A 27,204-nucleotide genomic window follows, 5' to 3' on the forward strand; every position below is an offset into this window, starting at 1 on the left:
CATCCATTATTGTGGGACGGGGGGGGGGGGGGGTTCCTGTGGATGCAAACTGTAGTTTTACATCTAGCCCCGTGACGATCATGGGTTCAGTGTGTCATGCACGTGAGAACCATCTGTCAGGTGTGTCCCGACAGAAAAAAGGTTGAGAACCACTGGTCTAGACTATGAACCTTTGTGCTCAAAGCTTTCCAGCTGTTTTGTCTCTTCTTGGTCTCTACTTCAAGCATTTTGCTGAAGAATAGACTATTCAATCTATTTCTTTTGTTATTTTCCCCACAGTCTGCATGTGTTTGTTGGGGTGACATCCCAAGTCCAACGGCTTCCATTTACTACCCCTGTTTTTTAGTTTCCTGTCAACATACGATCTGAATTTCTTAATTAAAATCCGTTTTCCTGCCAATATAGCTTTTTATTATTCCATATGCAGTCCCAGCCCCCTATATATTTAAAGCAGTTTTCTTTACACTAGGTTTTGTGCCATGAATTGAAGCCATTTATATGGCATAGTCTTTCTCTCTGCAAAGGCTATGATCTTCATCGAGTGCCCAAATCGCTTCCCCAAACTCTGGAAATCTATCTGTACTGCAGAGATGCTGTTTCTAGTCACATCATTGATCCAAATGAATTATAACATCAATTTTGACTTTTTTCTCTGATTACACTAACTGGAATGTTAGGAATTATTTGGAAAAGAAGAGAAAACAAAACTGGGAATACAGTAATGCTTCTGTATCAATCCATGATGCAGCTGTACCTTGAGTACTGGTGCATTTTGGATCACCACAGATCAGATAAAGATATAACAGAACTAGAAAAAGCCTGGAGAAGTACAATAAAAATAGTTATGGGATGGAGTGGCTCCTTTATGAAGAAAGGCTAAACAGGTTAGGCTCTTCAGCCTGGAGAACAGATGACTTAAAGGCGACATAATAAAGGTTTATAAAATTATGTGTGGTACAGAACAGGTTAATAGGGATGGTTATTTACCCTTTCAGATAGTACTAAATCTAGGGGACATTCTGTAGGGAGATATCTCATGTTCTACCACTGAAAGCACCAAATATGAACTATAACCACCAAAGAAGCATGCAGTCAAATACTGACAGGCCCCAAAAACACTGTCTCAGTGGAAAAAGAAGAAACCGTGCTCTGATGAGAACTTTACACTGAAGGATACGTTATCTAGATCTGCCTGTCTGTGAGTTCTTGTTTAAATAAAGCAAAATTGCTTACCTTGTAATAGGTGATATCCCAGGACAGCAGGATGTAGTCCTCACATTTATTTATTTATTTAATATATATTTCTATACCGGACTTCACGAATAGAATTCACATCAGGCCGGTTTACATGGAACTTAGGGGATAAACAAGAGTAACCAAAAACAAGAAGGCTGAATCAAGCAAAGTTACATAAAACAAGGGCATTGAACTTGGGGGCTAGAGTAGCCAGGAAGAAAGATAGAGCGGAAATTAGCAACAAATAAATAATATATAACTGGTTATGAGATTGGTAATTATCTCATTCCTTAGGCTGAGTCCGAAGTGACATTTTGACTAGGGGAAGGCTTGGAGGAAAAGCCACGTCTTCAGTTGTCTTCGAAAGGTATGAAGGCAAGGTTCCAGTCTTAGGTCAGTCGGAAGTCACATATGGGTGACGTCACTGACGGAGCCCTATTGTGGGAAAACTTTCTGTCAAAGTTTCTAGAAACTTTTGACTGGCCCTGTGAGGCCACTGAGCATGCCATGATATTCTCTGCCACAGGGGTCTCTCTCTAGTCTCGTATGAAGCAATAAGCTTGAGCAAAAATAAAATAATAAAACGTATCGGACCCAACTCCGCGGGGTGGCGGGTGGGTTTCATGAGGACTACATCCTGCTGTCCTGGGATAACACCTATACAAGGTAAGCAATTTTGCTTTATCCCAGGACAAGCAGGATGCTAGTCCTCACATATGGGTAATTAGCAAGCTAGAGGCGGAGTCATTTTGTAGTAAAGCAACAGTGAAGCATTGTTGTTGAAAATGAGGCAGCCGAAGGTCACAGCAGATTGGATCTAGAAGGAGTTGGGATTAAACTGGAAACAAGTTCTTTAAGACAGATTGTCCGTAGGCTGAATCTTGTCGTCCCTGTTTATCCAAACAGTAATGAGCTGCAAAGGTGTGAAGAGAACTCCATGTTGCTGCTTTACATATGTCAAGAATTGACACTGAACGATAGTGTGCTACTGAGGTTGACATTGCTCTTACTGAATGTGCCTTTACTCGCCCTTGGAGAGGAAGGCCTGCTTTTTCATAGCAAAACTGTATGCAATCTGCTAATCAGTTGGATAGAGGATGTTTACCCACTGCTTTACCCGGTTTGTTTGGATCATAAGATACAAAGAGTTGAGTGGATTTCTTGTGGACTGCAGTGCGGTCTAAGTAAAATGCTAGCGCATGCTTACAGTCCAATGTATGTAAGGCCCGTTCTCCTTGGTGAGAATGAGGCCTTGGAAAAAATGTGGGTAAAACTATGGATTGGATCAAGTGGAATTCCATAACTACCTTGGGGAGGAATTTTGGATGTGTATGGAGAGCCACTCTGTCATGTAGGAATTTTGTATAGGGCGAATACGTGACAAGTGCTTGTAACTCACTAACCCTTCTAGCTGATGTAATGGCTATGAGGAAGATAGTCTTCCATGTGAGAAATTTAATATCACATGAATTCATGGGTTCGAAAGGAGAACGCATGAGGCTAGTTAAGGCCAAATTCAGGTCCCATTCTGTGACTGGTGGCCGAATTGGTGGTTTACATTGAGTTAAACCTCTCATAAACCTGCTGACATGAGGTTGTGTGGATATTGGTGCATCTCCCATCTTGTTATGGTAAGCTGAGATTGCACTTAAATGGACTCTTACAGATGAAGTCTGTAGACCAGAGTCTGAAAGATGGTATAAGTAGTCTAATAGAGAAGTTGTGGGGCAGGTGACAGGATCAATATTCTTTTGCCTGCACCACAAAGTAAACCTTTTCCATTTTGAAGAATAGTTCTTCCGTGTTGAAGGTTTACGTGAAGCTATAAGCACTTGAGATACATTTGTTGAGAGACTGAGTGGTTGTAAGATCAAGCTTTCAACATCCATGCTGTCAGGGATAGGGATTGAAGGTTGGGATGGCGCAACTGACCCTGATCCCGAGTTACTCCGAGATGAATTGGATCCCTGACTGAGAGGTCTAGAAGTGTGGGAAACCATACTTGTCGAGGCTAATACGGGACTATGAGAATCATGGTCCCCCTGTCCTGTTGTAGCTTCACTAGAGTTTTGGTTATGAGCGGTATTGAGGATACGCGTATAGAAGGCCTGAGTTCCAAGGGCGAGCAAAGGCGTCCTTGGCTGGTTGGTTCTTCTGTTTGTGTAGAGAACAGAATTTGTCCACCTTGTGATTCAGATGTGATGCAAAAAGATCTATTGTTGGTTGCCCCCCAACGCTGAAAGATCCTGGTCACTACTGAGGGATCCAGGGACCACTAGTGTGGTTGGAATTAACGACTGAGTCGATCCGCCAGTACATTGTGAATGCCTGCCAGATAAGTGGCCCGGAGGAATATTGAGTGTTTCAGGGCCCAGCCCGAAATCTGTGCAGCTTCTTGACAAAGGAGATACGAGCTTGTACCTCCCTGTTTGTTGAAGTACCACATGGCTTCTGTGTTGTCCGTTTGGATCAGAATAGTCTTTTGTGAAAGGCAGTTCTTGAACGCATGCAGCACATAACGTATAGCTCGAAGCTCCAGAAAATTGATTTGAAATGTTGCTTCGAGTTTTGTCCAAGTATCCTGGGTTTGGAGGTTGTGTATGTGAGCTCCCCAACCCAAGATGGATGCATCTGTAGTTAGCGTTATCTGTGGGACTGGTTGTTGGAAGGGTAGGCCCTTGCGCAAATTGTCCTTGTTTACCCACCAAAGAAGAGAGGAACGTAGCTGGTGGGTTACTTGAATTGGCTTGGATCCATTGTGATCTTAAAGTCCATTGGGTTACTCTCATGGCTAGCCTTGCCATAGGAGTGACATGAACTGTGGAGGCCATGTGGCCTAGCAAGGTTAGAGATTGATGAGCTGTTGCTTGTTTCGTTGAGTAAATGGAATTTGCCAAAAGGGAAAGTGTCTTTGCCCGATCCTCGGGTAGAAAGGCCTTTGATAGGATGGTGTTCAATTCTGCTCCTATGAATTAAAGCAGGTGAGAGGGAGTGACATGGGACTTTTAATTGATGAGAAAGCCCATGGAGTGAAGTACAGTAATTGTTCGACTGAGAGAAGCGAGAGCTCCTTGTTGAGATTGACTTCTGATGAGCCAGTCGTCTAAATAAGGAAATACATGGACACTTTCCTTGTGCAAGTGTGCTGCTATTACTGCCAGACATTTGGTGAATACTCTATGAGCAGAGGCAAATCCGAATGGTAGTACTCTGTACTGGAAATGTTGATGCCCCACCATGAAGCACAGGTACTTGCGATGAGGAGGGAATATTGGAATGTGAGCTTAAGCGTCTTGAAGATCCAGAGAACAAAGCCAATCCTTTGTTTGAAGAAGTGGAAGCATGGTGCCTAGTGACACCATCCTGAACTTTTCTTTCTTCAGAAATTTGTTGAGATTTCTGAGCTCTAGGATAGGACGTAAGCCTCCGGTTTTCTTTGGCATGAGGAAATAACGGGAATTGTGGGAAATATGCGCTTGCCAGCAAGCCATTTCATCAGGGTTTAAACATTAACTTCCCTTCTCCCTGACATTTGCCTGAATAAAAGCATCACTTGTGCTTAAGTCTCTGCCTGGGAAAGGATACCTGACTATCATGTATTTCTCTGGCTTGTGCTTAGCCCTGAATTCCTGGGGGAGGGGCTGGGTGTTCCCTAGTCAGAGGCAGGACAAAGTCAGGAGGTATAGATTTCAGCAGCCAATGAGATGATCCGTGCACACCCCCTGAGCCAAAGCCAATAGTGTAGGGACTCGTCTGTTGCTATGGGGAAAGTAGCCAATCATGTAATGACACATCATCTGCCTTTGTATGAATGTACAATAAAAAGAAGAGCCTCGTGAGGGCTCAGCCCTTCTCTCTTCCTGCCTGCCATGAAAGCTGCCTCAAGTGTGTTCTATGCCTCCATACTCTACATCTGGTGACCCCGACGTGATGATAAACTCCATGCTTATTTCGGCTGGTCATAGCTTAAGGTACGTACCGTTCAACAGATTTGCAATCGTAATATTTTTAAAAAAGTACTTCTTAGTAAATTTTAAAGTATTTCTCAGCAAGTTTGTTCCCCACATTCGTGAGCATGGGCAATGATTTGACTGTACAGCAGAGGCTACATGCCAGAGAGCTGCAGAAAATCATCAATAATCATTATTTTATCACCAGAAGAAAAGAAATAGCGCAAGTCAGCCTGGGGGAAATCCTCTGCCCTGCTGAGCCCGTGGCACCTGTTCTATAGCCCTGGCTCTCAGAAGGGTGGATAATTCTACTTGCAATTGAATTATGTGATTTTCGCTGAGAAAGACATCTCGGAGGAGAATCTGTTGGAATTGAGAGGAAATTGAGTTGGTATCCTCGAGATATGATTACAAGTACCCATTGGACTGTTGTTATTTGAAGCCAATGGTTGTAAAAGGAGGATACTCGACCTCCTACCAGAAGCTGTGGATGAGGATTGGAGAGGTAGCTGTGTTCTCTGGGAGTGGCCTCAAAAACCAGCAGCAGGCCCTGTCTGTGGTGTAGGTTGAGGCCTAGTCGCCCTAGGTTGCCTGGGCTGAGGTCTTTGTTGTGACCTAGAGAACCTGGTTCTAGACGTAAGAGGGTAGTACCGTCTTTGTCTGTAGAAGGGTCTTCTAGTATCTTTTCTTTGAGGCCTATGAACGGAGTGCGCAGGTGGATCCTGTGGGATTGAGGAGAGCTGTCTCAGGGTTTCTGTATGCTCTTTCAATTGAGCAACTGCATCCTGTACTTTGGATCCGAAGAGGTTACCTCCTAGACATGGCAGATCTACTAATTTATCCTAGACTTCAGGCCCGAGGTCCGAGGCTTTAAGCCATGCCTATCGCCTGGCACTGATCCCAGATGCAGCCACTCTGGAAGCTGTCTCGAACCCATCATAGGCTGCACGTACTTCATGTTTGCCTGCCTACAGTCCTTTGTGGATGATGGCTTGGGCTGCTTCTTGATACTGTGATGGAAGAGATGGAATGAATTCCTGCATTTGCTTCCACAAATCTCGTTGATATTGGGTCATGTAAAGTTGATATGAAGATATTCTAGAATTCAACATAGCCCCTTGGTATACTTTCCGCCCCAGGGCTTCTAAAAATCTATGATCTTTTCCTGGGGGATTTGATGAATGCGGCCTAATTCTTTTGGATTTTTTCTATGCAGACTCTACCACTACTGATTGGTGAGGGAGCTGCGATTTTTGGTAGCCAGGAGCAGACTGCACCAAATATGTACTGTCCATTCGTTTGTTAACAGCTGGCACTGAGCAGGGGTGTTCCCAAATGCGATGTTGCAAATCCAGCAGAACATCATGTACTGGTACTGCTACCACTTGCTTTGGAGGATCTACAAATTGAAGTATCTCCAATGTTTGTTGTCTGGTATCTTGCTCCGTGACCAAAGTGAATGGTATGGTGTCAGCCATTTCCTGGATAAAGGTTGTGAATGAAAAATCTTCTGGAGGAGATTTTTTCCGTGGATCTGGTGGAGATACTTCAATTTGTAGATCCAATTCAGACATTGGAAATACTTTGTGAGGAGAATACATTGTCTTTTTCCTGATTTAGGATTGTGGAGTAAGGAGGGAAGGCAATTGGAAGTGCCCTGTAGCAGACAGGTCCCTGCATCCCTAAACTTGCTTACAATCCCTGAAACAAATGTAAAAACAAAATTTAAGAAAGTATTTTTTTCAGTTAATGCACAATTAAGCTATGGAATTTGCTGGCAGAAAATTTGGTTAAGGCTAGTAGTTTAACTGAGTTTAAAACCTATGCCAGGTCAATAAATAATTATTAGCCAGACAGACTTTGTATTCTCTACCTTTAAATTCTTGGAGGGAGCAAAATGAAACAGACTTCTTATTGGAATTTGTTAGGTACTTCCAGATGGTGTTGAGCCACCATTGGTCTGACGCAGCATGGCATTTCTTATGTTCTTATACCTTTAAGGTATTTGAATGTCTATCATTCCCCCCCTTATCTCTTCTCTAGGTCATACATATTTAACATTTTTTTTTTAATTTAACATTTTTATTAAGTATAAGTAGAGGTACAGAAAGTGAAACAGACATGACATATAAGCATTCAACGAGTGTACCCCAGTGGACGGATATGCCATAACAGTATTTATGCAATTATTTTAACTCTTTCAATCCCCCCCAAAAACTCTCACCCTCCCCCCCCCTTCACAGGCTGCCCCATGCCTGCCTCCCAACCCCCCATCCCCTGCACCCCAGGCTTGGATAGACACAGCGCTGAACTATGAAGAAAACGATACAGCAGGCTTTATGTAGTCACTCAGAGTATCTGTCCTCAGCTAAAGTTCTTTAAGAGCAAATTCCTGGATTTCGCTGAAAGCGACTGAATGTAGGGATTCCATGTCTGGCGGAAACACCGCTGAAAGGCAGGCGTAGTCCGCGATGCCATTTCATCCATGAGCATCATTTTATGGACATGGTTGCGCCATGCCCAATACGAAGGTGGGTCCGAGCCCCTCCATTGCAACCAAATTATTTTCTTCCCCAAACAACATGCCTTTCTGACCAGGAGGCGAGCATCTGGGGTCCGAAGCAATCTACTTGGAATAGCATCAAACAATAACCACTTTGGGGAGAGTACAAGGTGAACATGCATCAAATCATTTAGGTATCTAACAATGCGACCCCAAAATTTTTCAATAGGTAGACAAGACCAGAAGAGTTGAGTAAGGGACCCTTCCTCCCACTGACATTTCACACAAAGGGGAGAGGCTAAAATATGAGTGTGAAAGGCGGCAACCGTAGACATGTGTGCCCTCCATAGGAACTTATGTTGCATTTCCCTGAAGTACATGTTGGGGGAGGTTGACGCTATCTTATGGAAACTCGTCTTCAACACAGGAACAGTGAGCTAAAAATTGCTCTCTTTATTCCATTTCTCAACCAACCATGAGAGAGGGTCAGAGCGAATACAGCAACTGCTTATAGTAATAAGAAAGGGATGGCGGACGCTCCTTTCCCAATAAAAACAGGGCTAAGGTGGTAAAAACTGTAGTTGAAGGGACGCTGCTGGCAGGGACTTGATGTTGGGGTTGCCGTAGATCATACAGGGAAACAAGATCCATGAGTGGTAGCAAGCGGCCAGTCGCATCTAGTACCTATCCCAGCTGGAGCACGCCCTTAGCTCTCCAAATTTGGAAACCCGAGAACTGAGTCCCCGGGGCAAACTCAGAGTTGCCCCAGAGCGGCAATAAATAGGTAGATGTAGAGAGCAAGGATAGGGCCTTCATAAGTCTAGCCCACGTTTGTCTAATAGGGGACACTAATACCCGAAGCGGAGGAGGAGGAGAATATCTATCATCAGGGCACTGAAGCACATAGCATAGATCCAGGGGATCGGTTAACGTAATTTTGGTGGGGAGATTCACAAAATAAGATTCCCCCACCAACCACTCTCTAATGATCTGCATATTGAAGCCAAATTATACACGCCTACGTCGGGAACACTCAAACCCCCGCCACCCCATCTATCTTGCAGGCAGGTGAGGGAGATACAGGCCTTTTTGTTGCGCCAGAGAAAGCACCACAGTGCCGTCTCCAGCAGTAGTGAGGAGTAGAGGGAGATTTTGAAGAAGATATAGCCATTTTGGGAGAAGGGTCATTTTGAACAAGTTATTCCGCCCGTTAAGCGACAAGGGCAGATGTGCCCATGTGTGCAATTTAGCCTGCATCTGACTTAGAAGAGGAGTAATATTGTAATCATACAAGCAAACTATATCTGTGGTAATAAACAACCCCAAATATTTAATCTTCCCTGCCGCCCAAGCCAAGGGAAAGGGACCGCCCCAGCTATCTTTCAATGCGTCTGGAAATCCCAAGGCTTCAGACTTGTCAGGGTTCAGTTTCAAACCCGAGAACAACCCAAAATCTGCAAAGATGGACAACAGGGCTGACAATGACCTTGAAGAGTCTGTTAAAAAGACCAATATATCATCGGCAAAGGCAGCATACTTAAACGTCTCCTGATGAAAGTGTAAGTCTTTGACACGCTTATCAAGCTGGATCGCACGCAATAGTGGTTCCAACTGAAGTAAGAATAACAGGGGGGGATAGCGGGCAACCCTGCCTCGTGCCTCGCTGAACCACAAAGGGCGCGGACTGCCACTGGCCAGAATAATCGCCTCTGGATTACAATAGAGGAGATGCACCGTGTCTAAAAAAAACCCGTGACCCCCACCTGGTCCAGGACCGAGAAAAGATGCCAGTCCACCCTGTCGAATGCTTTTTCAGCATCAAAGCTAACTGCAAGATAGAGTTCCCCCATGTGACCACAAAGAGCCATGGCAGTGAGAATTTTCCTGATGTTAGTAAGACCATAGCGTTTCCTTACAAATCCTACCTGTCCCAGCTGTATTAATGGGGGAAGTAGGGAAGCTAACCGGTCAGCCAGTATGTTTGCCAACAATTTCTGGTCTACATTTAGGAGGGAGATGGGCCTATATGATGATACCAACATCGGATCATATTTAACATTTAAGAATTATTTCTCATGGTTTTTAATGCCTACCCCACATCATTCTGGTAGCCTCTCTCTGAATAGTCTCTGGTCTATCTATACTCTTTTGGAGGTACAGCCTTCAGAATTAGACATACTATCCTAGGTGCCGCCTCACTATCAATATTGTATTACTACCTCCATTTTTTCTGCTGGTTATTCTTCTCCTATGCACTCTAGTATTGCTCTAGCTATCACCTTACTTATACTGTTTCATTACCTGAAGATCAGATACAAATCAGACTAATTATGGAACTGGGTCAGATGGAAATAACAGATGCAGATTGTTCTGTTATGTAAGTTTTTATTTCTGTTTATAACTATGGAGGTCAATATTCAAAAGCCATTTAGATGAAGGACTTAAAAGTGTTTTGTCTAAATGCAAAACCAACATATTCAGAATAGATTTAGCTGGGTAAGTGGAGGGTGCTCCAGGGAGGAGCGGTGTTAGCCAGATAACTTAACCGGCTAACTGTGGTCAGGCCATGGCCCTGTCCCCTAAAGATAGCCAGATATAATATACCCTGCCAGTTAACCAGATAATGTTATCTGGCTAACTAGCCAAACCATACAACAGATACAAATGGACCTCATGATTTGTTTATTTTAACTATGTATGTTAATTCTAGAGTTTGTAAACCACTGCAATCATGGAAGAGTGCAGCATAGAAATAATTTTTAAATAAAATGAACCACCTCAAGGTCTCTCCTCTGCTCAGTGCACATCAGTATCTATCACCCTATTGTGTACCTGCTTTCTTGGATTTCTGCACCCTAAATGCATGACAATAAAACACACTTTTTTTGCATTGAATCTTAACTGCCAAGCATTCCATCATTCCTCCACTTTCTCAGATCACTTCTTACTGCCCATGCCACTCTGTTACAAATCTTAGTGTTATTTTCACAAAAGAAAACCTTTTTATTCCATTCACAATATTGTTCACATAGATCCCAAACAGAACAGCCTTAGGACAGATCAATGGGGCACTCCACTACTCACCCATCTTTCCTCAGAATGAATTCCATTTATCCCTAACCTTTGTCTACCACTCAACAGCTGAGGTCTCCCTTCAGGCTGTTCAGTTTATTTATGAGCTTCCTGTATGTATAGGACAGTATCAAAAAGCTCTGATTAAACCCAAGTACACTACATCCAGCACCAGCTCCTGACCTAATACTCTAGTCACTCAAAGAAATTCATCAGATTTTTGTGAAATGACCTTCCTCCGGTAAAAGCCATATTGCTTCAGGTCCTGCAAACCATTGGTTTCTGGATAATCTGCTATCCTTTCCTTCAGTAGAATCTGCATTAGGTTTCCTACCACCAAAGTAAGACTAACTGATCTGTAGTTACTAATGTTCAGTTACCCTTTTATGAAAGGACAAAATGTGCCCTTCTCCAGTCCTATGGGACTATGCTTGTCTGATCTATTGAAAAGATCTTTCAGTAGACCCACCAGAACCTCTCAGAACTCTTGACATCCAAGGATATGTCCTATCCAGTCCCATGACTGTTTTTCTAGTTCTACACAAACACTCTCCTCCATAAAAAGCATGGCTTTGACTCTGTTTTCATATGTACTCTTTCCATTAATCAGCTGTCCTTTTGTGAATACCAATCTCCTTCTTCCTTGTCCCCTCTTCATACATTTCTCATTTCCTCTTAGTTCTACATTCCTACCTCTAACTCTTCCTTTCACTGACATACCTGAAAACACCATTACCTCTTTAGTTACTTTTTCTTTCACAAGCATCTTTGCCATTCTACTTCCCCTGCCTATTTTAATTATATATTCTTCCTTGTGCTCCTGTTTCTAAGATCCCTTGGACTTTTGGGGGGGGTTTTTTTTTTGCTCTTATTTTTTCCACTACCTCTGTTGAAAATCATATTGGTCTCTTGTCATTTAATAATATTCTTAACAAAAGATCTATTGTTTTTTCTATAGTTCTTCTTAGTTTAGCCCACTGTTCTAATTTATATCTTAATCTTCCTACCCTGCTAGCACCTCTTTGAGGTACTGTCCCATTTTACCAAAATTGGTATTTTTGAAATCCAAGGATTTGGACTTTTGTGCAACTCCTTTCTGCCTTGGTTATCTCAGATCATATTGTCTTATGATGACTGGTGCTCAAGCAATCTGCTACCTGGACATTAGAAATGACTTCTCCAGTACCACCCTTTCCCTTCATTTGTCTGATAAGAACCCCTTGAGAAATAGCCCAGGATCTCTCTTCTTCTAAAGAAGAACAGAATTCTCCAATCTATATCTTTCTGGTTAAAAATCACCCACTATAACCTCCCCCTTCATTCTCAACTTTTGGATGTCCATGACAAGATGTTTAACCAAATTTCTTACTTACAGAAAGATTTCGGTCCTCATTACAGTATAGCCTTTTATTGCTCTAAATACAGCCACAGTCTCCAATATATCTAAAATTATTTTCTTTGCATAAGGCTTTGAGCCACATGTTACACAGAACCATGACAGCAGAAAGAGTCCATATGGCCCAATTAGTCTACCCAACCATATCAACTGTTCTACTCTACAACCCTACCATTCCTTCAATGATCCCATGTCCTTGTTCCATGCTTTCTGGAATTCAGATACTTTCTTTGTCTCTACCACCTCTACTGGGAGGTTGTTCCATGCATTTCCTTAGATTACACTCTAGTCTACCCCCTTTTACCCTCATCCCATGACCCCCTTGCTCCAGAGCCTTCTTTCCATTGAAAGAGTGCATTGATACCTTGGAGATATTCAGACACTTAACAAGCAGCAGAATTAGCTCCTGAAGAAGGTAACACTGGAGCTTCCCTTATCTCCTGAAAAGTAAACTTTCCAATCAATAGTCATGATCAAAAATAAATCTTTTCTTTATCTTAAAATTATTCTGTCCTTGGCACTGGAAGCCACTTTTTTTCTGATGTGAAATCTAGCACCAGGTAATACCAATGGATCACATGAAAGAGATTGGTAAATAAAAAAAGAATTCCCAATTAATCTAACCATTTCATATATACAGCAACACTGATAAAAAAAAGTACATTTGCAGGTGGCCTTGCATTGTTTTAGCAAATTGACAGAGACATAAAGTCTCAACACAGATGAATGGGTCGGTTTACTATTTATATCAGTGTAACAGGGGGAACTTGAAACTTGGAGAGAGAGGCTGGGTGTGTTGAAGGCTTGGGGGGCAGTTAAAGATACACCATAACAGGTACGTACAGCACAGTGCGCATCTGTGACGATCTGGTATCATTAGCAGTGCTGAAAATTGAAAGAAAAATAAATTTGTAAACTGAACTCTCCATCTGACAGGCTAGGTACCATAGTTGTTCTCTCTTCCCTTTCCAAAACACATTCAGTCATCTCACAGGTGAAAATACACTCACTGCTAGGCATAACTTAAAAGAAAATTCAAGAATGTGCCCTTTTAACCTTCTTCCAAACAGCATCTATCTAAAACCATGAATATTTTAGCAGTATGCACAGGAAGCGTTAGCATAGCAAATTGTGCTATGAGCAACAGAACCACGACAAGGTCCTTCCTGAGTCTGTTGAACAAAGTTCTTAAAGGGAGATCAAGACATTAACACTTAAAGAACAAGACCTATTTTGACTACAATAAGGATAAAGACAACCAGTGCCTCAATTCCAGGGATGGTGCAAACTGAAGGAAAAACAAGATCCTATTACTTCCTTGTATTTCTCTCTTCTACATGTTCAATGAGATCAAAGTCTAGCAGTCTGGCAGATTTATTTGTTGCACTGAAATAGCAACAACAGCAGCTACGAAGGGAAAAACCAAACATCAGGTAAGAGGAATCCTGGTTAAAAAATGTTAGCAAAAAGGCAGCGCGGTCTTCTATATGAATCACACAAAAACAAAGTGGCTAGAACATATTGTAGTCAATTGTCACAAACATTTAACCCAAAAAATGTATATTAAAAATATGTCCTCGATTCAATATCACATGTAAGCCATAGCATCAGGAATAAGGTGCTTAAAGTACAATAAGCAGTCTCTTGCCTTGCAGTGGGCTACAGGCGGCATCAGAACTGCACCAACAACTCAATCTGCTAATAGGCTGTACATTTATTCACACAATTAGAAAAAATGTGTACTTATCTGAACACGAAGAACTTCTCAATATGAAAAACACTCATGCAAATGCTTGAGCTATCAAGTTACCATTTTTACAGGCCATTTCCTGTGCCTCTTCAGGAGTTGTATATATTATGTGGTGCAAGTGTAAATTGCTAAAATTGAGAAAACGACTAGACAGCAACAAATTAGGATGATTGAACATCGGAGTGCTTTAACAAGATGTAAAGTTGATGTGCCACTCGTTACACATAGTTTGTTTATGCAACATATGATTGCTGATTTTACCTTTGCAGTTCTTGAACAAGTTATCCCTGATATTCGAGGTGGCGACTTTAATCAGACTTTGGAAAGGTGGAAAGATGGATATATTTTTTAAACACAGTGCAACCTTTTGGATTGAATAAGGAAATAGATTCATATAGAAAGACATGGTTTAATGGAACAAAGTCAGCATGGCTTTACCCAAGGCAAGTCTTGCCTCACAAATCTGCTTCACTTTTTTGAAGGAGTTAATAAACATGTGGATAAAGGTGAACCGGTAGATGTAGTGTACTTGGATTTTCAGAAGGCGTTTGACAAAGTTCCTCATGAGAGGCTTCTTGGAAAAGGCAAAAAGGGATTACCCTAAAGGCAAAAAGGGATTTCCACGCTCACAAGATTCACGACCTTACCTTTGACGAAAGAGCCCTCTTCTCCTACGTTTCAGAACTAACACATCCTAACACCCCATCTATCCCCAATGAACAAGCACAATCCAAAGCTGACGAACTAGCCCTATTCTTCCAAAGTAAAATCACCAATCTCTTAACCCTCTTGCCACCTAGTCCCACCCCTCTGACTAGCTCCTACCAACTACTCAACAAAAGAATCTCACTGGATGCGTTCGAACCTACCACCGCCTTAGAGATCCAATCCCTGTTAAAGAAAATGAAACCGTCCTCCCATCCCTTCGACCTAATACCATCAAAACTACTTCTGTTAATATCCGAAACTATCTCCAAACCACTAGCGGACATTGTAAATTGTTCCTTAACACAGGGAATCTTCCCTGACGCCCTAAAAACTGCCTCTCTGAAACCACTACTAAAGAAACCACACTTGGATCCCAAGAATCCAAACAACTTCCGCCCAATCTCCAACCTGCCTTTTGTAGCCAAGATTTTGGAAAAACTGGTCAATTCACAACGAAATACTACACCCCACACAATATGGGTTTCGCAAGGCTTTAAGCACTGAAACCCTACTCCTATCGCTAACAGACCACCTCATCATGGGCTTGGACAAAGGACAATCTTTCCTACTAATTCTACTGGACCTGTCGGCAGCTTTTGATACTGTCAATCATGCCACCCTCCTAAACCGCCTCTCAGACATCGGAATAAAAGGCTCTGCTCACACATGGTTCAAAACATTCCTTAGTAACAGAGGATACAAAGTTAAAATCAATAATAAAGAATCCCCCCGTTACAATTCCTCGCAAGGAGTCCCTCAAGGCTCCTCACTATCCCCAACTCTATTCAACATATACCTTCTTCCTCTATGCCAACTGTTAACTAACCTGCAATTAAAACATTTCTTATACGCTGACGACGTTCAAATTCTGATACCCATCAAAGAAACTCACAAAAACTCTTAAATACTGGGAAAACTGCCTCCAAGAGATCAATGGACTCCTCGCAAATCTAAATCTGATTCTAAACTCGGCCAAAACGGAACTCCTCCTCATCACACCCGAAAACAGCAACTCCCCACAAACTGCTAAATGAACACCATTGTTACACAAGCAAGAGACCTAGGGGTAGTAATAGACACTTGAATCTAAAAACATTTATTAACAATACAACCAAGAACTGCTTCTACAAGCTGCAGGTAATCAAAAGAATGAAACCACTCCTACACTTTCATGACTTCAGAACAGTCCTACAATCCGTAATATTCTCCAAGATAGATTATTGCAACTCTATCTTACTAGGTCTCCCGTCCTCTTCCATCAAACCACTTCAGATGCTCCAGAATGCGGCAGCCAGAATCCTGACAAATTCCAGAAGAAGAGACCACATCTCTCCTATTCTAATAAATCTACACTGGCTGCCAATACACTACAGAATCCTACACAAGTCCTTCACCATCATCCATAAATCCATCCACTCCCTAGCCCCTCTCAACCTCCAAATCTCCCTCAGACTACACACATCATCCAGATCCATCAGAGAAGCCTACAAAGGATCACTGACTGTTACCCCAATTAAATCTACACACCATATTACACTCAGAGACCGGGCCTTCTCTACAGCAGGCCTTGCTCTTTGGAATACCTTACCACCTGATCTCAGACTTGAACCTTGCCTATTAACATTCAGAAAAAGGCTTAAGACTTGGCTATTTAAACAAGCCTTTCCCGAGTCTAATATCCAAGAAGAGATCCTATGGCAATCAAGCCCTCCAGAGTCTAATATCCATTCAGAGACCTTACTGCACAATGTAAATAATATCCATAAAGAGACATTACTGCACAATGTAAATAATCTACCTCTGTAAAGACTTATATTTATTTTTGACTATTCTTGTCTTCTTCCCCCCAGTTTCAACAACCTTGTTATATTGTAACTTTTTGCTTCCTCTGCACTGGTTAAAAGAACAAAGTTATTGCACCCCCGTGTTATTTGTAAACCGGCATATGATTGTATCATGAATGCCGGTATAGAAAAGCTTTAAATAAATAAATATATAAATAAATAAATTAAATTAAATAAAAGTAAAATGTCATGGGATAGGTGACGATGTCCTTTCGTGGATTACAAACTGGCTAAAAGACAGGAAATAGAGAGTAGGATTAAATGGACAATTTTCTCAGTGGAAGGGAGTGGGCAGTGGAGTGCCTCAGGGATCTGTATTGGGACCCTTACTGTTCAATATATTTATAAATGATACAAAATTGTTCAGAGTAGTTAAATCACAAGCAGATTGTGATAAATTGCAGGAAGACCTTGTGAAACTGGAAAATTGGGCATCAAAATGGCAAATGAAATTTAATATGGATAAGTGCAAGGTGATGCATATAGGGAAAAATAACCCAGGCTATAATTACACAATGTTAAGTTCCACATTAGGTGCTACAACCCAAGAAAGATCTAGGCGTCATAGTGGATAACACATTGAAATTGTCTGTTCAGTATGCTGCGGCAATCAAAAAAGCAAACAGAATGTTGGGAATTATTAGAAAAGGAATGGTGAATAAAACTGAAAGTGTCATAATGCCTCTGTATCGCTCCATGGTGAGACCGCACCTTGAATACTGTGTACAATTCTAGTCGCCGCATCTCAAAAAAGATATAATTGCGATGGAGAAGGTACAGAGAAGGGCTACCAAAATGATAAGGGGAATGGAACAGCTCCCCTATGAGGAAAAACTAAAGAGGTTAGGACTTTTCAGCTTGGAGAAGAGACAGCTGAGGGGGGATATGATAGAGGTCTTTAAAATCATGAGAGGTCTAGAACGGGTAGATGTGAATCGGTTATTTACTCTTTCGGATAATAGAAAGACTAGGGGGCACTCCATGAAGTTAGCATGGGGCACATTTAAAACTAATCGGAGAAAGTTCTTTTTCACTCAACGCACAATTAAACTCTGGAATTTGTTGCCAGAGGATGTGGTTAGTGCAGTTGGTATAGCTGTGTTTAAAAAAGAATTGGATAAGTTCTTGGAGGAGAAGTCCATTACCTGCTATTAATTGAGTTGACTTAGAAAATAGCCACTGCTATTACTAGCAATGGTAACATGGAATAGACATAGTTTTTGGGTACTTGCCAGGTTCTTATGGCCTGGATTGGCCACTGTTGGAAACAGGATGCTGGGCTTGATGGACCCTTGGTCTGACCTAGTATGGCATATTCTTATGTTACATTTAAGACAAGTGAATGTGACATCATAGGTGGACTTTTAAATACCAACTTCCGGTAAGGGGGTAGGTCAGCAAGTTACACCTGAAAGATGCAAGCATCGGTATGAGAGTTTGCTTTATGTGAAAGCCATGTTTTTTTCTTATGTTTTTAATATTTTGTCTCTTGAAATTTATAGAAATAGTTTTTAAAATTTTTAAACTGTGGCGATTACCTTTCCTACTTATAGATTGTACCAATAAAGTACATCAATAAATTTTTAAGGTTGAAGTGGAACATTTCATATCTTTTTTGTTACCAGGGCCATACCCACAGCGTTGGTAATTACACTTTTAATCATCAACGCTCCACCACCAACCATTTTATAATGGGTTTTTAAAATCGTGACTCAAAAATTTCTTTCGTTCCCCGTTGGGCATTTGGTAACATTTGGACATCACATCGCTTAAGGATAATTTAAATATTTTCTTAAATTTAAGTAACTACAACGTTGTTCTGTTTAGTCTTGAAAGCTTGATTTTTGTTGATTTAATAGTGAATAAGAAATGAACTAAAGAAAATTTTGAGTCACTCTTTAAAAAAAACAAAATGGTTGGTGCTGTGGCGTTGATGATTAAAACTGTAATTACTAACGCCGTGGGTATGGCACTGGTAACAAAAAAATATGAAACGTTCCACTTCAACCTTAAAAATGTATTGATGTATTGGTACAATCTATGAGTAGGAAAGGTCTAGACATTTCTAGGTGCTGCATTTTTTGGTTTAATATTTTGCCAACACATATTATAATAGGTTCTTTTGTTAGAGTACTGATAGTCCCTGAGGCAGGCAATGGCGATTGCCGAAATTCTGGCCTGTGTCGGATTTTGTTTGTTTGTACAAATTTTAAAGACCATAGTGTGGACAGTTTGAGTCAAATTCGACCATGAAAGTTGCAAGTTTGCATGAGCATTTTTCATATTTAGAAGAAGTTCTTCATATTCAGATAAGTACACATTTTTTCTAATTCTGTGAATAAAGGTACATCCTATTAGCAGATGACTGAGTTGTTAGTGCAGTTCTGACGCCGCCTGTAGCACACTGTGAGGCAAGAGATGGATTATTGTAGTATAAGCACCTTATGTCTGACACTATAGCTTACATGTGATATACTGAATAGAGGACATATTTTTAATATATATATTTTTTGAGATGAATTTTTGTGACAATTGATTATAATATGTTCTAGCCTCTTTGCTGTTTTTGTGTGGTTAAATAGTTTTATCCCATACCTAGACTTACTTCCAATACAATGCTGATCTATTTCAGGCAGACTGCATAAATAAATCCTGCAGACGTGACATCTCAGTTCTAGGGGTTATCATCTTCATTGCACTTTTCTTAAAAAAAAAATGTTGGGAATGAGACACATCCCCATTACTCTCAGACCATTAGAGATTTGATAGCTAAAGGAATGTCAGGACGTTTCAACGGTTCCTTCTCAGTTTTGAAGAGATAATTGAGGTAAATGTATTGATGCATTTTATTCTATATGGCAGTGGTTCAACAGGTGTGTCAGGACATACGGGTGTGTCACGAGGTCCTGGGAGGTGTGTGACAGGGCCAGCAGATGGCTGACTGCTTATCTGCCCGGGTGGGAGTTGGTTGACTTCTCTTACATTAGGCCTGATGGGAGGCGACTCTCACTTCCTTTAATTCTTTCTGGCCAGTGGGAGGCTGTTTCTTCCTTTATCCAGATCTGAGGGGATCCAAACTTTATCTTCCCCTACTGAGTCTGAGAGTGATGCTGCTGCTGATCTCTTCAACCTATGGAGGGTGAGGGAAAGGAAAATTGGTTCTTACCTGCTAATTTTCATTCCTGTAGTACCAAGGATCAGTCCAGACCGCTGGGTTATGCCTCCCTTCCAGCAGATGGAGTCAGAGAAAAAGCTGAAAAGCACCCCCAGATAACCCGGTGTGCCACCGGTATTAAGGCCAAGGGCAGGAGCCCAGCCTTGCCTGCTATTGCAAAGTGATCTGTCTTCCCTTTTTTTTACTATTTACTACAAGTTGATCTAGTCATAGGTACTAAGGTTAGGATACCCCTGTCACTTATCAATCAATCAAATAAAGAATTTTGCAAAGGATCAGGTATGCAGGTTATGCCATCCTTCATCTGCTGGAGTCAGAGAAATACTGAAGGATCGCAGGTAGCACACCGGGTTATCTGGGGGTGCTTTTCAGCTTTTCTCTGGCTCCATCTGCTGGAAGGGAGGCATAACCAAGCGGTCTGGACTAATCCTGGTACGTACAGGGAATGGAGGCTGGGGATGCTGGGAAGATGAAGGTGGAACAGAGAGGGTGTGGGGCTGCTGAGTAGGAAAGGGTGGGAAACAGGGGGTTGGGGAAGAACATCAAGCAGAGGAGAGAAGAGAACAGGGAAGAGGATATGGGGGGGGGGGTCAGGAAAGCTGGGCAAGAATATGAGTGTGCGTGGAAAAGTCAAGGATGATGGAGGCATGGAAGGGGAGTGACGGGGTGCAAGAGTCATAATGTGTCATTTTTGGGAATGTGCATTTCTTCTATCTTTGTACTTTGCTTAGTGTAGGAGAATATGTATTTCTGTTTCTAGCTCTTAAGTTTTTCACTGCATGCAGAGTGGCTTTTTGAAATGTCCATTCCAGTTTTTTTTTGTCTCCACATTTGTAATTTGCAGTCTTTTATTCTGTACTTGGTGAAGATCAGATCTGTATGTGTGACTGAGGTGAGGTATTTTACTAGTAGGTAGGGATTTGTATCTATCTTCTTTGTTGAGTTTTCTCATTCTCAATAGGGCATGCATTGGTGCTGCACTGCTGCCTTTTCATAGGAAGGGCTATTGCTGTTTGAATTCTTGAAATTAGTGTTGCAATGGCATGGAAAGTTTGCTCTACATGTGCCGAGTGGTTTTATGTTTCAGGTTTTGTATTTACAATGCGCCTGGTAGTAAGGGAGTTTGTGTTTCTGTTACTGAGATAGCACCAGAATCAGAAAATCTTTTTTATATAGCGAGTTGTATTTAAAATATCCCAGCTCTGCAACCATTGTTTGGGGACAGGGAGGGGGTCAGATTCCTGTGGATGCAGAGTATGTGTTTACATTTAGTCCCGTGATGGTTAAGTGTCAGTGTGTCACACTTGCAAGCATTATCTACCAGGTGTGTCCCAATAGAAAAAAGGGTGAGAACCACTGCTATATGGATTGCAAAAAGACACAAACTAATTCATTTTGAATTCTCAGCCCTGAGATTGAATTCTCAGCCATGAGATTTAAAACATCTGTAACAGATGTAAAATTTCAGGAAATTCTGAAGCAATCAAGAAAAAACTTTTTTTTCTTCCTATTTTTGGAAAAATGAACATTTTGGGGAAAATTAAATTATACAATGCTTATTTTTGTATAATATTTAAATGTTACTGTTTTCAACATAAAAATGAGCTTATGTACAATTCAGCACATAATATTGTTCTTTTTTTAATTTACAGTTGTATGCAAAAGTTTAGGCACTCCTGGTCAAATTGTATATTGCAATGAACCTTTAAGTAAACAGAAGCTGATACAACCTCTATGTGCTACAAAAGTGAACATCTTTCTGATAGGTTAAAAGGGTCAGAATATATGTTCAACCATGGAATTATCTTAACCTAATTGAAAGCCTAACGAGTTAATCAACTTTCTGGGCTTCAATTTTTTTTTTTTAAAGCAATAATGAATCAACTGGAAAGTGTGGAAACGTCTGACCTAATCTCAATTTGTTAAAACCAGCAAATACTTAAAAATTGCACAAAGATCTTTTGTTTAACTGTACCATGCAGAAGTTACATCAGCTTCTGTTCACTTAGGGGTAGATTTTACAACTCTACGCGTGCACTTTTGTTCGTGCACCAGGCGCGAACAAAAGTACGCGGGATTTTATAAGATACACGCGTAGCCGCGCGTATCTTATAAAATCTGGGGTCGGCGCGCGCAAGGGGATGCACATTTGTGCACCTTGCGCGCGCCGAGTCCTACGCGGGCTGCTCCGAAATTGGAGCGGCCTCGGAGGGAACTTTCCATTCACTCACACCCCCCCCCCCCCCCCCCCCGCATCTTCCCCTTCCTTCCCCTACCTAACCCCCCCCCCCCCCCCGGCCCTATCTAAACCCCTTCCCTACCTTTATATTAAAAGTTACTACTGCCTCCAGGCAGTAGCAACTTATGCGCGCCAGGCCCCTGACACAGGCCGCTGTGTCGGGGCACTCGGCCACGCCCCCGAAACGCTCCCGAGCCGGAAACACGCCCCCCCCCCAGACACGCCCCGAAAACGCCACGTCACTACCGACACCCCTGCGTCCCGGGGCTTGTGTGCGCCGCCGAGCCTATGCAAAATAGGCTCGGCGCGCACAGGGGGGTTTTTAAAAGGGTTACGCGCATACCTTATGCGTGTAACCCTTTTAAAATCCGGCCCTTAGGGTCACTGAAATATACAATTTGACCAGGGATGCCTAAACATTTGCATATAAATGTAAAACTAAGGTATTTTATACTTTTAAAATGTAATAAGTATACCAATTACAAATACTGTATATCCAGTAAATCAACTTACAAGCTGAGATTTTTCCATTTGAAAATTAGGGTGAGGATGAAAATAAAAACTATCAACATTGTAGTAAATAAAAGATAATATCTGGAATTAGAAAGTCTTTCTGCAATCAATATTATCCAGAATAGGAAATGAAGAAACTAATTTCCTGAGCTCACATGAGTATCACACAGTAATGATTCCTTTTCAAACTTCATTCAATTCTCTGAAAAACTGCAACTATATGCCTAACAAATCAGACTATTAACTAGCAGTAATTATGTATATTCAATTAACATCCATAACGGCATACCATCTTCTAACTAAAGAAAATTAGGCACATGAAACATGTCATTATTTACACAATAACATTTTCAAACACACTAGAATCAGGCCTCCTCTCAAAAGCCAGGCCGCGAGAGAAAAACGATCCTCCCAATCGGAAATATAGGACCCTGATGCAGTAGATCCGGTAAATGGGTCAGGCGTAGTGGTCCATCCACTGCCAGCCACACCAGATCCGCGAACCACAGACAGTGAGGCCATTCCAGGGCCACTAGAATCACTGACCCCCGTGTGGCCCTCTACACGCCCGAGTACCTTTGCTATCAGCAGCCTCAGAGGAAAGACGTATAGGAGGACTCCAGTCAGCCACGGTCATATGAGGGCATTGAGCCCTCCGCCCCGGACTCCCTCCGGCGGCTGAAGAACCTTTGCGTCTTGGTATTGAGACTCGTTACCATGAGATTGAACTGCGGGGTTCCCCACCGTTTGCAGAGAAGCTCCCAGGCCCTCTGAGAGAATTCTCACTCCCCCAGAGCCAACTGCTGCCAGCTGAGGTAATCTGCCTGGACATTGTCGACTCCTGCGACATGGAGGCGGCGATTCCTTCGAGATGAAGCGCTGTCCACTTGAACAGCAACTGAGCCTCCTGCGCTACCGTGGGACTCTTGGTTCCCCCCTGGAGGTTGATGTAAGCCACCGTGGTCGAATTGTCCAAGAAAACTCACACCATTTGATCTCGGACCAAGGGTAGAAACTGCTCCAGATCTCGGTGCGCCGCTCTCGTTTCCAGGCTAATGAAGGACCATGTCTGTTCCAACATCGACCAAAAGCCCTGAGCAGCTCTGCCCAGACAAACTATCCCCCAGCCCCGAAGACTTGCATCCATGGTGACCACCACCCACTCCAGGACCTCGAGAGGCATCACCTTCTCCAGATTATTCCGCATCATCCACCAAGCCAGACTGGCCCTGGCCGACCCCATCAGAGCTAGGGGCAGGAAATTTGTTGCGAAAGAGGATTCCAACGGGACAACAAGGCTCTCTACAGAGGTCTCAAATGGGCAAACGCCCAGGGCACCAGTTCCAAAGTGGACGCCATCGAGCACAGGACCAGTAAGTAATCCCAGATCTTCGGCACCTGTGCTATCTGCCCCTGAATTTTGTTCACCCTGTCGACTGTAAGAAACACTCTGCTCCGCTGGGTGTCGAAACGGGCTCCCAAATATTCGAGGGAATGGGAGGGGACCAGATGGTTCTTCTGCACCTTGATAACCCAGCTTAGAGATTCCAGGAGCGACCAAACTCGGTCCATGGACCGCACACATTCCTCTAGTGACTTCGTCCGTATCAGCCAATCGTCCAAATTCGGGTGCACCAGCAATCCCTCCTGTCGCAGTGCCGCTGCCACTACCACCATCGCCTTTGTAAAGGTCTGCAGGGCAGTGGGCAGCCCGAAAGGCAGCGCTTGAAACTGATAGTGCTGTCCCAGAACCATGAATCTGAGAAACTTCTGGTGCTCCTGATGGATGGAGATATGCAAATAAGCCTCTGTGAGATCCAGAGACGCCAAAAACTCTCCTCCCCGTACCGCCGCAATTACGGTGCAAAACGTCTCCATCCGAAAACGTGGTACCTTCAAATTCTGGTTGACTTTCTTCAGGTCTAGGAGAGGTCGGAACATGCCTTCCTTCTCGGACACCACGAAATAGATGGAATATCTGCCTTGTCCCTGTTCGGACAGTGGCACCGGTACAACCACCTCCAGACTTAACAACCGCTGAAGCGTTTCCTGGACCGCTGCCCACTTGCTTCAGGAAAGACAATGCGACTCCAGAAAGACTGACCACAGTGGGCGAGAAAATTGTAAGGTGTAGCAGTTTCTCACCACGCTCAACACCCACCAGTCGGAAGTGATTTTGGTCCACTCCCCATAGAACTGGGTTAGCCTGCCCCCAATTAACAGAGATGAGGAGTGGACCTGCCGGATCTCATTGTGAGGACTTATTGCCACCCACACCCTGGGTGGATCCGCCTCTAGATGACCTTCCAGCCCCTCGAAAGGACTGTTGCCTATATGAGGACTGTCTTGGGGCTGAGGCCACCAAGGGCCTCGCCTGTCGAAAACGTCTGGACTCCCGAAAGCGAGGCCGAGAAGAGAAAGGTTTCCGGCCAGACTTTTGATCCTCTGGCAGCTTATTGCCCTTTGTCTCTCCAAGCGACTTCAACAGACGATCGAGGTCCTCACCAAACAGCAGTTTCCCCTGAAAGGGCAGATTACAGAACTGCGATTTTGATGACAGATCCACTGACCAGTTGCGTAGCCACAAGTGTCACCTGTACGCCACTACCAACACCATAGCACGGGCTGTGGTTCTCACCAGGTTATGCAAGGCATCCATGCCATAGGCAACCCCTGCCCCAGGCGGGTCGCCTGGACTGGGGAAAGAGTCCCGGAGGCAGACTGTTCCTGCAGTTTCTGGATCCATCATAATTAGGCCTGCTGCATCAGACTTGCACAAACCGCCGCCCGCAGGCAGAGCCCCAGGACCTCAAAAGCTCGCTTGAGATGCACTCCCAATTTCCGATCCTGAACATCATTCAGAGCGGAAGCTCCAGCCACCGGAATAGTGGTCTTCTTAGTGACTGCTGAAACTGCTGCATCCACCTTCGGGACCTTGAGAAAGTCCAGATGGTCCTGCAGAAGTGGATAAAGCTTGTACATCACTCTGCCAACTCGCAGACCTGAGTTGGGGGAATCCCACTCTCGGTTGTTCAATTTCTGGATTTTCTTAGGAATTAGGAAAGCACTTGGGGGGGGGGGGGGGGGGTGTTGTCTCCATAGGCCATCCAGAACTGGATTAACCCCTTCAGCATCTGAATCCTCCAGGGTGAGCTTAATTCCCAGCTCCTCCAACATCTGATGTATAAGCAGGCGAAGCTCCTCTTGAAAAGCTGGATCACCTGCGGATCATTGCCTTCATCCTCCGGACCCTCCAAGGTCCCCTGTTCAGTTTTAGAGTCCCCTGGGTCCAGAGGGGGACCCCGAATCGGGTCCCCATTCTGATCGGCCTCCGAGGAGACCTCATCCTCCTACTTAGACTCTTCCGAATCTTCCAAGTCCGATTCCAATCGTGCTAGCCGTCCCTTGGGAAGCAGAGTTCGCGGGGGGACCTTCCCCCGCTTTGCTGAACCCATCGGGCGTTCTGTAACACCGCACCTACCTGCCTAGGCAGGAAGGCCTTATGCAGTAAAAGTACGAATTTGGGCGAAAGCCCCCCCCCCCGGGGCCCCCGAAGGGCGCTTGGGGATGCTAGGGCCAGAGACATCCGGACCTTTTTCCCCAGGTTAAACCATGGGAGACAGGAGCGGCGGGGACCCCCCAGACCGAAGCCCCCCTATCCAGCTCCGCTTCTGCGGCCATAGCCACTCCCTCCTGTGATCCTAGCATCACCTTCTCGGCTTTGCTTGCTTTTCAGACCCCCCTCCAGCACACTCCGTGCAGAGGAGGAGGTCATTCAGGCCAACCGATCTGCTATCACAGGCCCTGCATGTCTCTCTGAGCTGCTTGTCTGTCATAACAAACACCAAGAAATAAAGCAAGGCAAAATAAAAATCCAAACAGGCAATCCTATGCTTGCTAAGCTTCCATGCGGCGCGGATCGCGAGGGGGAGGGGCACACCACGCCTCTCATGAGGAACTTTGTCAAACGCCTTCTGAAAATCCAAGTATACTATATCTACCGGTTCACCTTTATCCACATGTTTATTAACTCCTTCAAAAAGTGAAGCAGATTTGTGAGGCAAGACTTGCCCTGGGTAAAGCCATGCTGACTTTGTTCCATTAAACCATGTCTTTCTATATGTTCTGTGATTTTGATGTTTAGAACACTTTCCACTATTTTTCCTGGCACTGAAGTCAGGCTAACCGGTCTGTAGTTTCCCGGATCGCCCCTGGAGCCCTTTTTAAATATTGGGGTTACATTTGCTATCCTCCAGTCTTCAGGTACAATGGATGATTTTAATGATAAGTTACAAATTTTTACTAATAGGTCTGAAATTTCATTTTTTAGTTCTTTCAGAACTCTGGGGTGTATACCATCCGGTCCAGGTGATTTACTACTCTTCAGTTTGTCAATCAGGCCTACCACATCTTCTAGGTTCACTGTGATTTGATTCAGTCCATCTGAATCATTACCCATGAAAACCTTCTCCATTACGGGTACCTCCCCAACATCCTCTTCAGTAAACACCAAAGCAAAGAAATCATTTAATCTTTCCGCGATGGCCTTATCTTCTCTAAGTGCCCCTTTAACCCCTCGATCATCTAACGGTCCAACTGACTCCCTCACAGGCTTTCTGCTTCGGATATATTTAAAAAAGTTTTTACTGTGAGTTTTTGCCTCTACAGCCAACTTCTTTTCAAATTCTCTCTTAGCCTGTCTTATCAATGTCTTACATTTAACTTGCCAATGTTTATGCTTTATCCTATTTTCTACTGTTGGATCCTTCTTCCAATTTTTGAATGAAGATCTTTTGGCTAAAATAGCTTCTTTCACCT

The 27,204-nt window shown here is 43.3% G+C and overlaps 1 protein-coding gene across 2 annotated transcripts in view; it reads right to left on the reverse strand.

Annotated features, from left to right (window-relative positions):
• Window positions 1-27,204, reverse strand: part of SEC62 (SEC62 homolog, preprotein translocation factor) — an 83,114-nt gene that overhangs the window by 51,315 nt on the left and 4,595 nt on the right. The window contains exon 2 of one of the 2 annotated variants that reach the window (XM_029615353.1): window positions 13,001-13,042. The exons of the other annotated variant lie outside the window; for it this stretch is intronic. The gene's annotated coding sequence lies outside the window, so the exon portion shown is untranslated. The remainder of the gene's footprint in view (window positions 1-13,000; window positions 13,043-27,204) is intronic. 2 annotated transcript variants of the gene reach the window in all.

The sequence above is a fragment of the Rhinatrema bivittatum genome, chromosome 9 (genome assembly GCF_901001135.1).
Source record: "Rhinatrema bivittatum chromosome 9, aRhiBiv1.1, whole genome shotgun sequence".
NCBI lineage: Eukaryota > Metazoa > Chordata > Amphibia > Gymnophiona > Rhinatrematidae > Rhinatrema > Rhinatrema bivittatum.